Below are 12,798 nucleotides of genomic sequence, written 5' to 3'. Positions count from 1 at the left end.
CTTGTGATGGAACATTGAAACATTTCTATATCAAATCATTATTCATGTTATTTATTTGCAGGTTTTGTCAGTGAGAGCCCATTGTGCAAATTCAATACAATCCATTTTAGCCCTACATACACTGAAAAACATGTAAATGTCATATTCAATTTGGATGAAAATGATGTACTGAAATGCAATCCAGTCGTGATTTTGATTTGGTTAAAAAAAGGTTTGATAGTGAACTTCAATAATAAATATGGTCATGATAAGTCAGAATCATTCCCTTAATGCACAAAGAAAGATGCCAGCAGCCAAGCATGGCCTTGTTGACTCAGAAGTATTTCTTTCGACTGTAACATGAATATCATTGTATTGCGAAATATTTCCTGACATTAAAAAGTAGACCTATTGAGAAGAATCAGCAACTTAGCCAAATGGACAAAATCTACTGCAGTCACTTGATATCAACATATCTTGAAAGGATTGAACTTTTACTAGCATTTACTGAGGAAACACCCACGAATTACTCGAAAATAGTGATATCACACATAAAATGCCTGACATTCTACTGCCCTAAACACGACTGGAGCCAATTTGCATCCTTGAAAATTATTCCTCGAATCACTACACTTCAATACCGAAACTTCTCATCTATCACCAAATGAGGATGGCTCAGGACTTCTCTAAGCCTTCCAAGGGCAGCTTTGGATAACCTGTTGACAAGGAGGAGAATACGTCTAATGGCAATGTAAACATGATAAATGTCCCTCCATTGGTTCCTTAGAAGAGTGACACCTGAAGAGAAACAAATTCTAAGTCCAACAGTGATTACCTTCCTCACAGAGCTTTAGGGCCTTATCCCCAGCCATAATGTCTCACAGAGCCAAATTCCAGTCAAGCTTGACATGAAACGCATTTCCACTGTTTGTAAGCTACTTGTGGAACACTATACTTTCTCATAAAACATTCAAACTGCAATGTAAGTACTTACTTTTTTCATTTCCTGTCACTTATCAAAATGGAGTATATGCTGAACATTCCATCCACTGGCCAATGAGCCAAAGAGATGTTCTTAAAGATGTTATCAGCCCAATTTCATCACTGGTTGGACAAATGTCAAATGTTTATCTGAAAATGTGATTCAGAATTCTTGATGATGCTTGACTTTCGGTTTTATAGGCATTCTCTCAATAAACGCATGATGAGAACTAATGATGCTTTTAGCAGGATTGTAGAAATATCACCGAGGGAGACAAGGGAGACAAGTGTCATATTTCCCTGGTGTGCATAAATGTGACACACTCAACTCTACTGTGCCTTAATCAGGATAAAATTTCTCTGCCATTATCTATCCAAATCTATGTTCATCTAAGCATAAAGAGGTTTTGGTTTAGTGTGAACATCTTCGCAATACTAATGAAAACAAACTTAATATTAAAGCTGGCTATCAATATAAATCATGGAGAATGATAACTGTCAACTAATACTGATCAGGTATCAACAAATATCAAAGGAGTAACTTTGAGCAAAAATTGAAAAAAAACCAGAGTTCCGAAAAAAAATCAAGTTGTATGTCACTGTTGAGTAGTGACACATTCATGCATGGATTTTTAACAAAATTTAATTTAGAAGCGTCCCAGGCATTGTCACTAAGGTGACATAATCCCCCGCCGCAAATTATCAAATCAAACTTAAAAATTAATGAAAGTTTAAGATGAAGTTCAATGTCAACAAAAACATGACCAGTCAACCTCTCGATATCTTGCTCTTTAGTTGTTCAAACACACAGATATTTGCAAGACTGACTTTGACCTTGACATGAATGTCATAGTGTATGAAATATGCAAAAAGTACTAAAGAAATTGTGTCACAGTGACCTTGAAAATTATGTGAAGGTCACCAAAATTGACTGGGCCCTGCGCCTTCATTAGATGAAGCTTGGTGTTGAATATGATGAAAATCCAGTGAATGGTTCTTGAGGTATCTCGCTGATAAGAGTAAAACGTTAAAGTCCCCTTGTGACCAAACCTGACTGGGACCTTTCATATACTGTGATGAACCTACGCACCACATATGAAAAGAATCTAGTCAACGGTTCTTAAGATATTCCAATTCATACGTATGGACAGACGGAGCCTAATACTATATCCCCCGCTTTGCGCTTAACGCGAGGCGGGGGATAAAAATATATGACAGCGTGCTGTGTGAGAAAATTCAAACTTTATTTTAAATTATTTAATCACAATAGTTTATCTTGTTTACATAACACTATTGATGACAGAATTTTCATATTGATAATCATTAGTAATATGTCCATCAAAGATATTTTCGCTTAGCGATCTTTTCAGCTAGCCTACGCATGATAGATAGTAGTCAAAACAGACTTTGGCTTCAAGGTACACACACACACTAACACAAATTAAGGGATCCCTAAAGAGCTAACTTGAACATAGATTTCCAATCGTCATAGGACACTGACCATTTGATAAAGTCATAGGCTGTGTTTATAGGGTTTATGAGTGGGTAATTGGGCAAACACAATCTTTGATGCATAACAGTTCTGTCAAAATGGGAAGAAATCCAAACTAACCCAGATGAAATGTTTTGGAATGACCTCTGAGACCAAGCAGGCAGCTGATCAGGATGACTCTGACACTAAGAACTCAACCAACTGAATACTGGCATCTGTTTTTACCTAAAATGCTGATAGTAATGAGACAAAGTTTAAATTAAATCAAATTAAATCAACGAGAAACCATAGTGTCAGAAAGTAATGAATTATGTTATTTGAACTTAAATTATGATAAGAAAATTAAGCCTTTTTCGGGGTTTTTTGCCCGTTCAACAATTACATACACCCAGCAGAAGCACCCGATTTCATTTGCTCTCGTACGTGTGTAATTTTTGACAGTGGGTGAGTGTGCCTTGCCTTGCCTCGCAAGTGTTGCGAGAATGCCTGCACTGGAACGTAAACGTAAACTTACACGAACTACCGGCGACTTCGTCTTCTTTTCAATAGGGTTAGAAATTTCCACTCGATCCCATGCGTAATATCAAAAATATCTCAATGACCTATAGAATTTAAGGCTTTGTAAGACTATGCCCTTATGCTGTTCTTATTCAAAGAGTATTGTGATGTTGGATTTTGTATATGGAAAGATGCATTTGAGTGTGACGTTGTGTTACTGATGGACTTGTGTATATGCGGAAAGTTGGTCCCGGGCTCAATTAGGAATGTCGATGAAATAATGCTGATGCGACAAATAATCTTCACTCACTCACCCACTGTTATTCAAGGTAAAGAGTTACTGGATAATTTCTACAGCTGCACCAAGTTGCAACACTGTTCTACTTCTTGCATCCAGTCTTAACCACTTAATGTCATGATATCTACTGAATTAGAAACATCTGTAGTAGAGGTGTGATAATACAGAAATTCCACAATACGATATGTATCGTGATATTTTAGAACGATACAATTTGATTTGATACATATCACAATATGCTATCTTTAGTTATTTTCTTTACGAAAGTTTATTTTGATAGCATGTAACACTGTAAATTTGGACTTAACCATCAATTTCTAGTGAAATTTCTACTAGGCTATCTCACCACTCGTTCTTCATAGCGGATGATGAAAACAAACATGGGAAATAAAGAAAACTATATGTCAGCTTTCCAGACTTCTAAAGATACAGGGTAAAGATATTACCCAGACCTGAAATCTCTTCTTCTACTAAAACACCAATTCATAAACCACAATTAGCTAAATGAAGCCGAGCACAGACCTCTAACAACTTACTTCCAGCAGAAAGAGACACTGTCTGTAATGTACACTAGCATACGCACCACCATGGCCAGAGAAGTGTGAACATTTCAGACGCAAATATCACACTTCTATAGCAAAAGCCGATGTGCAATCATACATGCACATCTGAGATTTGATATACGCTACTCTTGACATCAACAACAGGGAAAAAACTTAATCATCTGAAATTGTCTTTCATCCTCAGTTACCATGGATACTTGTAATTTCTGTCATGTGCGGGGACTACAGTAGGAGTAGAGCTGTCTTGGCTACAAATATACTTGTACTAATCAATGAGGATGCAGCTCTCTCTCTCTCTCTTGCACAACTCTCAGTATCCAGTTGACTTGGAAATGGCTGACTTGATGCACGTCGTAAAGGAACATTATACAGGACATAAATTACTGCTTTTGGTGTGAATTTGAGGAGATTCAACTAATAACAAGGCACAATATTTTACTTCAAAATATGACCAAGATATTGTATGGATTTAATAAAATATGAGTTGCCATAAATTGAGTGTCAGCCCAAAAGAAACCAGCTACTTGCCTTTAAAGTTGAATTCACCCAAGGAACAGGGGGACCCTTTCCACAAAACAACTTTAGCTAAATGACTAATTAAAGAATGGGAGTTGTGACCATCTTAGAGCTAAGATCCCTTTGTGGATCAGGGGCCCGTTTCACAAAGCGATCATAACGCTACGACTGTCGTAAGTCTATGTTAAAGTGTGGGAGTTGTGATCACCTTAGTGCTAAGATCACTTTGTGGATCAGGGGCCCAGTTCACAAAGCGATCATAACGCTACGACTGTCGTAAGTCTATGTTAAAACTGTCGTAAGTCTATGTTAAAGTATGGGAGTTGTGATCACCTTAGTGCTAAGATCACTTTGTGGATCAGGGGCCCAGTTCACAAAGCGATCATAACGCTACGACTGTCGTAAGTCTATGTTAAAGTATGGGAGTTGTGATGACCTTAGCACTATGATCGCTTTGTGAAACAGGGTTCTGGTCACTGCTCATTTGAAACGGGGCCTTCTCAGCCTCTGTGTTGTTTCCCTGAGTAAATTTTTCAGGTTCAGGTTCGATATGTTGGTTGAAAACAACTTTTCTAGCCCATTCATTGATTGCCCATCTACACCTGGTTTGGGGAGGTTTGGTGCCATTTGAATCATTCTGTACTCATACATGACCTTATTTGATTCTTATGGTGATCATTACGATGCACCTATTCATATTTCAAATAAACCTATTCAAGTTATCAGCTCGATGTCTCATAAATTACCATTTATCATTTACTAAAATATGTTGCTCAACATGCCCTAGGCATCCTAACCTCATTAATATTTCAAGACTTTCACATTCATTTTTAACTCATTCAAACCTCAACTGCCTATTTAGCAAATGAGTGTTATCACAGATTATTCCATGTAATCATGGTATTATGACTTGAAAGCTTTAATCATAATATATCTAAGTTTTAGGAGGAAACACTACGTTAGATTCTGTCCCCAGCTGCATTTGATGCCGGCAAATGCTCCTAAGGGCTGTAAATCTTTGACCAACAGCACTAGATCTGAGTGAGTGCTTCTGGACTGAGCTTAGACCTAACTGTGCCTGACTCTGCAATGCATCCCCCTCCTGACACCAATCTAATAAACATGCTGTCGATAAGCATCCCACTGAGCACCTCCCTCCCACACTAAAATCCATGGTTGGAATCCTTCGATACAGGCTTCTCTCCAACATCACCAATAACAGAATAAATCCTTCAACAAATATCTGGAGGCCCAGACTCAACACTACAGCAAGGGTTTCCAAGAGTACTTGTGGGCTAGGGCTTTGGGAAGCCCCAGTGCCTACCACACCAGCTAATGGTCCTATCGGTTGATGATGCTGGGATCAATGCTCCCCTGACGGCCATACCTTAATGACATGTCAGAATACATCAAATAGATGAGACTGTAAATTGGTGGAATCTGAAAACTGAAGAACACATTAAGATGTGCAAGGATTAGATTCTAAAGCTCAAAGATTTCAGTCATGGGAAGTAGGTAATGATGTTTTAAGATGCTGTATTAAGTCAATTACCAATGCCAATATTGTTGGTGGTTACAGTTTTGTCAACTGTAATCAAATTAAAAAGATCGCAACTCTATTGATTGATATGAACAAACATATAATGAACATTGCAACTTGAATATGTTTAGCACATAATAGATGGCATTGCATACACAATATGTAATGTTATCTGACAAGACGATGATGCTGACATATTCACGATATACAAGAGATGAATCATGACAAACTCACATCACACCCACAAATTCAACGCAATAATATTCAGCTCAAGGTGTGATTTCAATACTTTTCACTACATGCACCAGGTGCAACCAAGTGAACTAATCAGGGTGCACCATCAAAATATTGGTTGCACCATGCTATCAACAATCCAATCTCTATGGCCAACTTCATTAGGTCCAAAAAAATAAATGTTGTGGTTCCGATTTCCTACATTTCAGAACTAGGGCAGGTAGGTAGGGTTTGGGGTTTTTTGTGCAAAATATTTTTACATTACTCATGTGCCAGAAAATAAATTTAATTTATTATGTGGTGAGTAAAAATTGTTAGGCTCAGCGGGAATATTTAGGGTCGGTCGGGAAATCGGAACCACAAGCTTTTTTTTTTAGGCCTTATCTTTGCTCACAAAACTGCATGTCTTTTCCGTTTGATCACAGCTGGCAAAATCAACTTGTCCACAATTACAATTGACGCATTGCACAATGACATCTGACCCTTCATGAAAAGTCACGAGATTGTATACACAGTGTGTGGTCTAGTGACTGATTTATGAGCATGAAAGCAAACTTGTCAACATTTTTTACTTCCAGTAATTTATAGGCAAAGACTTATTGAATATTAGAAATATATTCTAATAAAACCGACCATGCACTTTGGGTGTAAAATGTTACCTGCACTGAGTGCATCCTGACGATAAAAGTTACCTGCAGTGGTGCAGCCTTACATGTATAGAAACTGTCCCTGTCAACTTAGCACCAAAGCTCTTCCTGTTTATTGGTTCTGATAACAGTGAAATTATATAACAATAACAACATAAACTGGGAAATTAATTCCTAGTTGGAAGTTGACCATGAAGATCTGGGTAAGAATTGGTCTTCAGTAACCCATGCATGTCGTAAGAAGTGACTAATGGGATCGGGAGGTCAGGCTCACTGACTTGGCTGACACATGTGATTGTATCCCAATTGCGTAGAACGATGTTCATACTGTTGATCACTGGATTGTCCTGTCCAGACTTGATTATTTACAGACCACCATCATATAGCAGGAATATTGCTGAGTGCTGTGTTAAATAACAAACCAACCAATTTGGAAACTGAGATTTGGGGAAAAAGATCAGCCTTAATGAATAGGCCTACATAAACCCCTGTCTATCACCAATACCACAATGTTTGTAGTCCAAGTTATTGACATCAACTGACTGACTGACTGACTGAGTTTAGTTTTCCCCGCTTTTAGCAATATTCCAGCAATATCACGGCGGGGGACACGAGAAATGGGCTTCACACATTGTGCCCATGTGGGCAATCGAACCCGGGTCTTGGGCGTGACGAGCCAACGCTTTAACCACTAGGCTACCCTGCAGCCCCTATTGACATCAACAGCCACAAACATGATCATGATGATACTTGAAATACCATGGAGAATCAATGGAGGACAGAATATAATAAGTACTTATAACCTTCAGATTGAGAGGGTGGGACACTGTTACCATGGCAACAATAACAATCACAGATTACTTTTCTAGATAGCTAGGGGGCATAATTAGTCTTCACTTGATTTATTGGCAAATGTTAACATGACGATGCTCTACAGGTTTTTGTTGAATCTAGCTGCCCTGGTTTTGTAATGTTTGATTTTCTAGCAACAGGTATTAAACATGATAGAATGCAATGTGGAAAATTAACAAGGGACCCCAGGTTTTTCTAAGTTTCCTGCCACAACTGATAATATTTTAATCTAGAAACCACTAGATATTAATTTTCAAATCACCATTTTACGATAAGGATCCCATTCAATTTTTAGTAAGTTATAACCTTGGTATTTTTAACCAAGAAGAGAATTACACCCCCATGTCTTTTGATATTAAATAAATAAATCAGTCAAGTTTTAATATATATATCAGATATCAGAAGACACATGAGATTCTCTCTATTACCAGTATCTATCTTTAAATCCTCATTTTTCAAACTTTATCACTATAATAAACAGTCTCTAGAGAGTAAACAATATAGTTATCAATTTCAGAAACAGAGAAATCAATGATGTCAATTGATTGTGACATCATTGTAACCGATGAGGTGAGGTGTGGTGAGGTGAAATTGGGTTTTACGTCGTGCTTGAGAATATTTCGCTCATATGACGACGTGCATGCATGTGTATGTGTATGTGCGGCTGCTTGTACTAGCCCAGACTGAAGCTGGTTTCATAGTGCTAGCCCACTGAGATACCATGCCACAGTGAAGCATGAATACCCCACTCAGACACATTATACTGACTCCGAGCCGGCCAGTCCTTGTACCCATTAATGCCGAGCGTCAGGCAGGGACCAACAAGTACCATATTTTAACGTCTTTTGGCTTGATGCAGTCGGGGATTGAACCCGCAACCTTCCACTCTCCAGGCGGACGCTCTAACCACTACACCACGGAGGCGGTGGTAACCGATGAGGTTATAATGATAATGCATTGCTATGTCAAGAATCCCTTAACTTTGACGTCGAATTCCGACACAGAAAAAAAGGATAATAAGCATGATAAATCAATGAAACATCATTCATGAAAGCATGTTGTTTCCATGTTGTGTCCATAATATGTCAATCACAGCTAAAGTGCAAGGATGAAGGACGCCAGACATCAGCAGCCATAACGATGGATCATTACCAATACTTAATGGGAGATGTGCTCCCACCATCGTAATCAGAGGCCTATCTGTATCACTAACATAGGACGTAGGACTTAACTGGGTTCCCGTCTACTCCATTATGTCTGTGTCTTCACAACAATGTGCGACCCACATGTCTGTCTAGGATCTGTGATGGCATGATCATTCTGGAAGAACAATTTCCATTAACCCACTGCTAGGTGATCCCATGTTTGGTCTGAACACACACACGCATGTGGAAGCCATTATTGTTTCAGGTGTACAATTACATTTGCATCACTGCATAACTCCAATACCAATTATTTTATGTATGCTCAATACTGTTGGTCTAATCATACTTGATCTAAAAATATACGCTGTTTTGCAATTTCTAGCACCATTCTCAACATTAAAATAACTTCAGTGTGATGTCACTATTGTAAATATATATTAGAAATACGAGTTTCTAAATATTCCAAAAATGAGTGAATAGTCCTCACAGGAAAGACTTGACTACTTTTGGAAAATCCAAAAAGTAAGTAACGTTTTATGCTGCTTTTAGCAATATTGTTTAGCAATATCAAGGCAGGGAGACCAATAATGGGCTTCCCGCATTGTCAAGAATCAAATTCAGGTCTTTGGCATGACGAGTGAACACTTTAACCAGCAGGCTACCATGCCCGCAAATTCCAGACAGACACTTTGAAAAATATTTTGCTATTGTTTACTCTTTGACCATGAATGCCTACTTGAGCTGTCTGAATACTGAGTATACTACATTATTACCAAAGTGAGTAAGTGTGTGAGTGAGTGAGTTTAGTTTTACGCCGCACTCAGCAATATTCCAGCCATATGGCGGCGGTCTGTACATAATCGAATCTGGACCAGACAGTCCAGTAATCAACAGCATGAGCATCGATCTGCCCAATTGGGAACCGATGACATGTGTCAACCAAGTCAGCGAGCATGACCACCCAATCCCGTTAGTTGCCTCTTACGACAAGCATGGGTTACTGAAGATCAATATTCTAACCCGGACCTTCACGGGTCTATTACCAAAGAGCTTTCTCATAACATGATAATCAACTTTGAATGTGCAACTGGTGTCAAGATTATACAAGATTCATTCTTGTTCAAAATTAAGCATCAAATCCATGGTCATAATTCTAACGTTGAAAACTGAACTTTAGAGGGTCCTTTAAAAGCTATAGTATAAATCTCAAAGACCCATCCTAATTTCAAACACAGATGACTGTGTCTGCACACAAAATATTCAAGAATCAGAACAACACACTCTCCCATCCGGCATGGCATACTAGGTGTGGATCAATACTTTGTCATGATAAACCTTCTTGACAAGGCATCCATGTCACCACTGGGTCATTCCAAACCATAGAGTAGGTAACTCAAAATAAGACAATTTGTGACCCACTGTAGCTGCAGGGGTCATTGTCGGCATGGTCTTCCATTGTAAAACAGGTAAATTACAGTATATATACTCATGGAAACAAATAAGGGAACACATGAAAGTAAAAGTGTTCCTTTATTCTTTTCCAGGTTTCTTCACAAGGTATGTATTGCACTGTAAGTGAAATTCTGGAAATAAATAAAGGAACACTTGTACTTTCATGTGTTCCCTTATTTGTTTCTATGAATATATAAATGTACCTTGCAAAAATCAGAATATTAAACAGTTACACTTGTACCCAAATGATGGATGGGTTAATATTCCTTAACCTGGAAATGAAACCAGTTCATGTTGCAGTTTTGGCTTGGCTACATACAAGTAGGAGTGAGTGAGTTTGGTTTTACGCCACTTTTACTTTAGCAATATTCCAGCAATCAATTCCTTGTATTTCACTGACAACAGAAACAATAAACAAGAAGAGGTTTTGATGGTTGATTTTTATGTTTTTGCACTGAATGCAATATTAAAATTTCAATGCTGAAATACCTCTGAAGGTTCCTTACAGAAAACAACTAATTACACTCAATTTTCACTAGTCTTGGGCTGGGAGTGAGTGACTGATTTAAATAATGGTTTTACGCTGATTTTAGCAATATTCCAGCAATATCATGGCAGGGGACACAAGAAATGGGCTTCATATATTGTACCCATGTAGGGAATCGAACCCGGGTCTTCTGTGTGACGAGCGAACGCTTTAACCACGAGGCTCCCCCACCTCCCCTTCAGGCTGTGACTATCCCCCATCCTGATCTGAATATTCAAAATCTTATTTCTTGACATGTTACAAATGGAATGTCTTAAAAGCTTCATTTTAAAGATAAGTGTAACAAATGTAACAATGTATCAATTTCATTAATGGATGAAACATTTGAAATGAAAATTGAAGCATATTGAAATGACACTTGATAAATGACATGTAAAGTTACAAATAATTTTAAGTTACAATAAGCATGCATATATCATGAGTATTTGCAGTCAAACACAGTTGTGTCAAAGTGGAAGGGACCTAAATAAATACTTCGAATTATCCAAGGTTTCGTCACAACTGAAAAGTGATGAATAAAAATGCATAAAATGGGATCAAGCTTTACCTTGAGACAAGCAGAAGTTCATCACATAAAAGTAGGACAGTGTTTGAGTGTATTTATTTATATGGCCAATAATCAATCACAGTCAGTGTTGGAAATAAACAGAGAACAAGGGGGCCGTTGAAGTTGGCTCTCCAAAATTACAAGGCTCCCTTGGCATTTCAAACTGAATTTCAATCATGCACTGTGTTGAAAATATATAGCCTTTCCTCATATCCACTTAAAATGTTCTGATAAAAATAATTTAATACTGCCCTTTTTTCATTATAAACTTCATCAAATATATATCAAAGCTACTCATATCTTGTTCTCTTACACAAAGAAAAGGTTAAACATGACCATGATGAAATACATCTCTGAGAATGATGTTTGCTGCAGAAATAATCAAAGCACAGCAAATCTTAATTAAAGTTTCTATTGTATTTTACTTCTCCATGGACAAGAAACAGTAAGACAGTCAAGCACAACATAGATAACCTCTATTTGTCTGGCATGGTATTTACATGTCATTGATAATCTGACTTTTTTTGGAAAGAGTTCCTTACGTCCCCCCCCTCCCCCACATATTTTATAAGGTACTTTTCATTACTTGTATATCTTTGTATTGTTTGAAAAAATTAGGTGGAGGGTACGTAAAGAACTCTTACCCTTTTTTTTAATTAATGATAAATATATTTGTTTTGTTTTTTATTTTTAGCATCACAAGACATGTGTACGTTCAATTTTTGTTAGAATGTCAACATGGACACACAAACTCATCTAATTACGACTAAACATTGCCATTTAATATCTGACAACACGCCTTCAGCTTACAGAACATAAAACATTTCTAAATTAGGTTGGAGATTTGCTACTGCAGCCTCGGCAAGTCTAGCCTCTAACTTGCTCCTGTTGCTGTCAAAACAAGCATTGGCACCTGAACTAATCAAAATCGCTATACATGAATCAACACGACTTTGATTTCCCTTTCAACATTTTTTCTAACCTTTAACATTAATCTTGCCTCCTTTCACAACCATCGCCAGAATTCTGTAAGTGCAACGATCGGCGCCGAATGGATGATGCCGGTGCTAGCCGAAGTGCAGGCACCCTTTCCTAAATATCAGTGCTCGCCGAGCTCGTTAATCCCGGCGTCTCATTGTATTCGTGAAACTTAACATTTCTCTCGCACATAAACATAAATCCAATATAATATAGCAAATGCTGCCTTACCTCAGAAACGAAAACCACAGTGAAACCGTCGAGAGGAGACGTATGCGTGAATAGCTAATGTGACATCAACAATCGTCCAACAGTATCCGCCATGTTACCAAAACATTAGTCACGTGGGATCGGTACTTTAAAGAGTTGCCTCCCTTCCCTATTTTCCCTGATATATTCCAGACAGTTCTGACGAGGATGTTTAGGAAAGGTCCTGGTAGACTAATTAGGTGAATTTGTTATGGGGCAATAATAGCTATCGACTGTTATTATATCATTTGGGATTCATTACCCACATTTTCCAAACTTA

The 12,798-nt window shown here is 37.9% G+C and overlaps 1 protein-coding gene across 3 annotated transcripts in view; it reads right to left on the bottom strand.

The window, feature by feature from the left end:
• The window catches only part of LOC124275651, a 105,996-nt gene extending 93,405 nt beyond the window's left edge, over positions 1-12,591 (bottom strand). For all 3 annotated transcript variants that reach the window (XR_006898329.1, XM_046711262.1, XM_046711263.1), the window contains exon 1: positions 12,501-12,591. The gene's annotated coding sequence lies outside the window, so the exon portion shown is untranslated. The remainder of the gene's footprint in view (positions 1-12,500) is intronic.
• Positions 12,592-12,798: the final 207 nt, after the last annotated feature.

The sequence above is a fragment of the Haliotis rubra genome, unplaced genomic scaffold (genome assembly GCF_003918875.1).
Source record: "Haliotis rubra isolate DU_JTF1 unplaced genomic scaffold, ASM391887v1 Scf200, whole genome shotgun sequence".
NCBI classification, from domain to species: domain Eukaryota; kingdom Metazoa; phylum Mollusca; class Gastropoda; order Lepetellida; family Haliotidae; genus Haliotis; species Haliotis rubra.
This window is presented reverse-complemented; position numbering and strand designations above follow the sequence as displayed.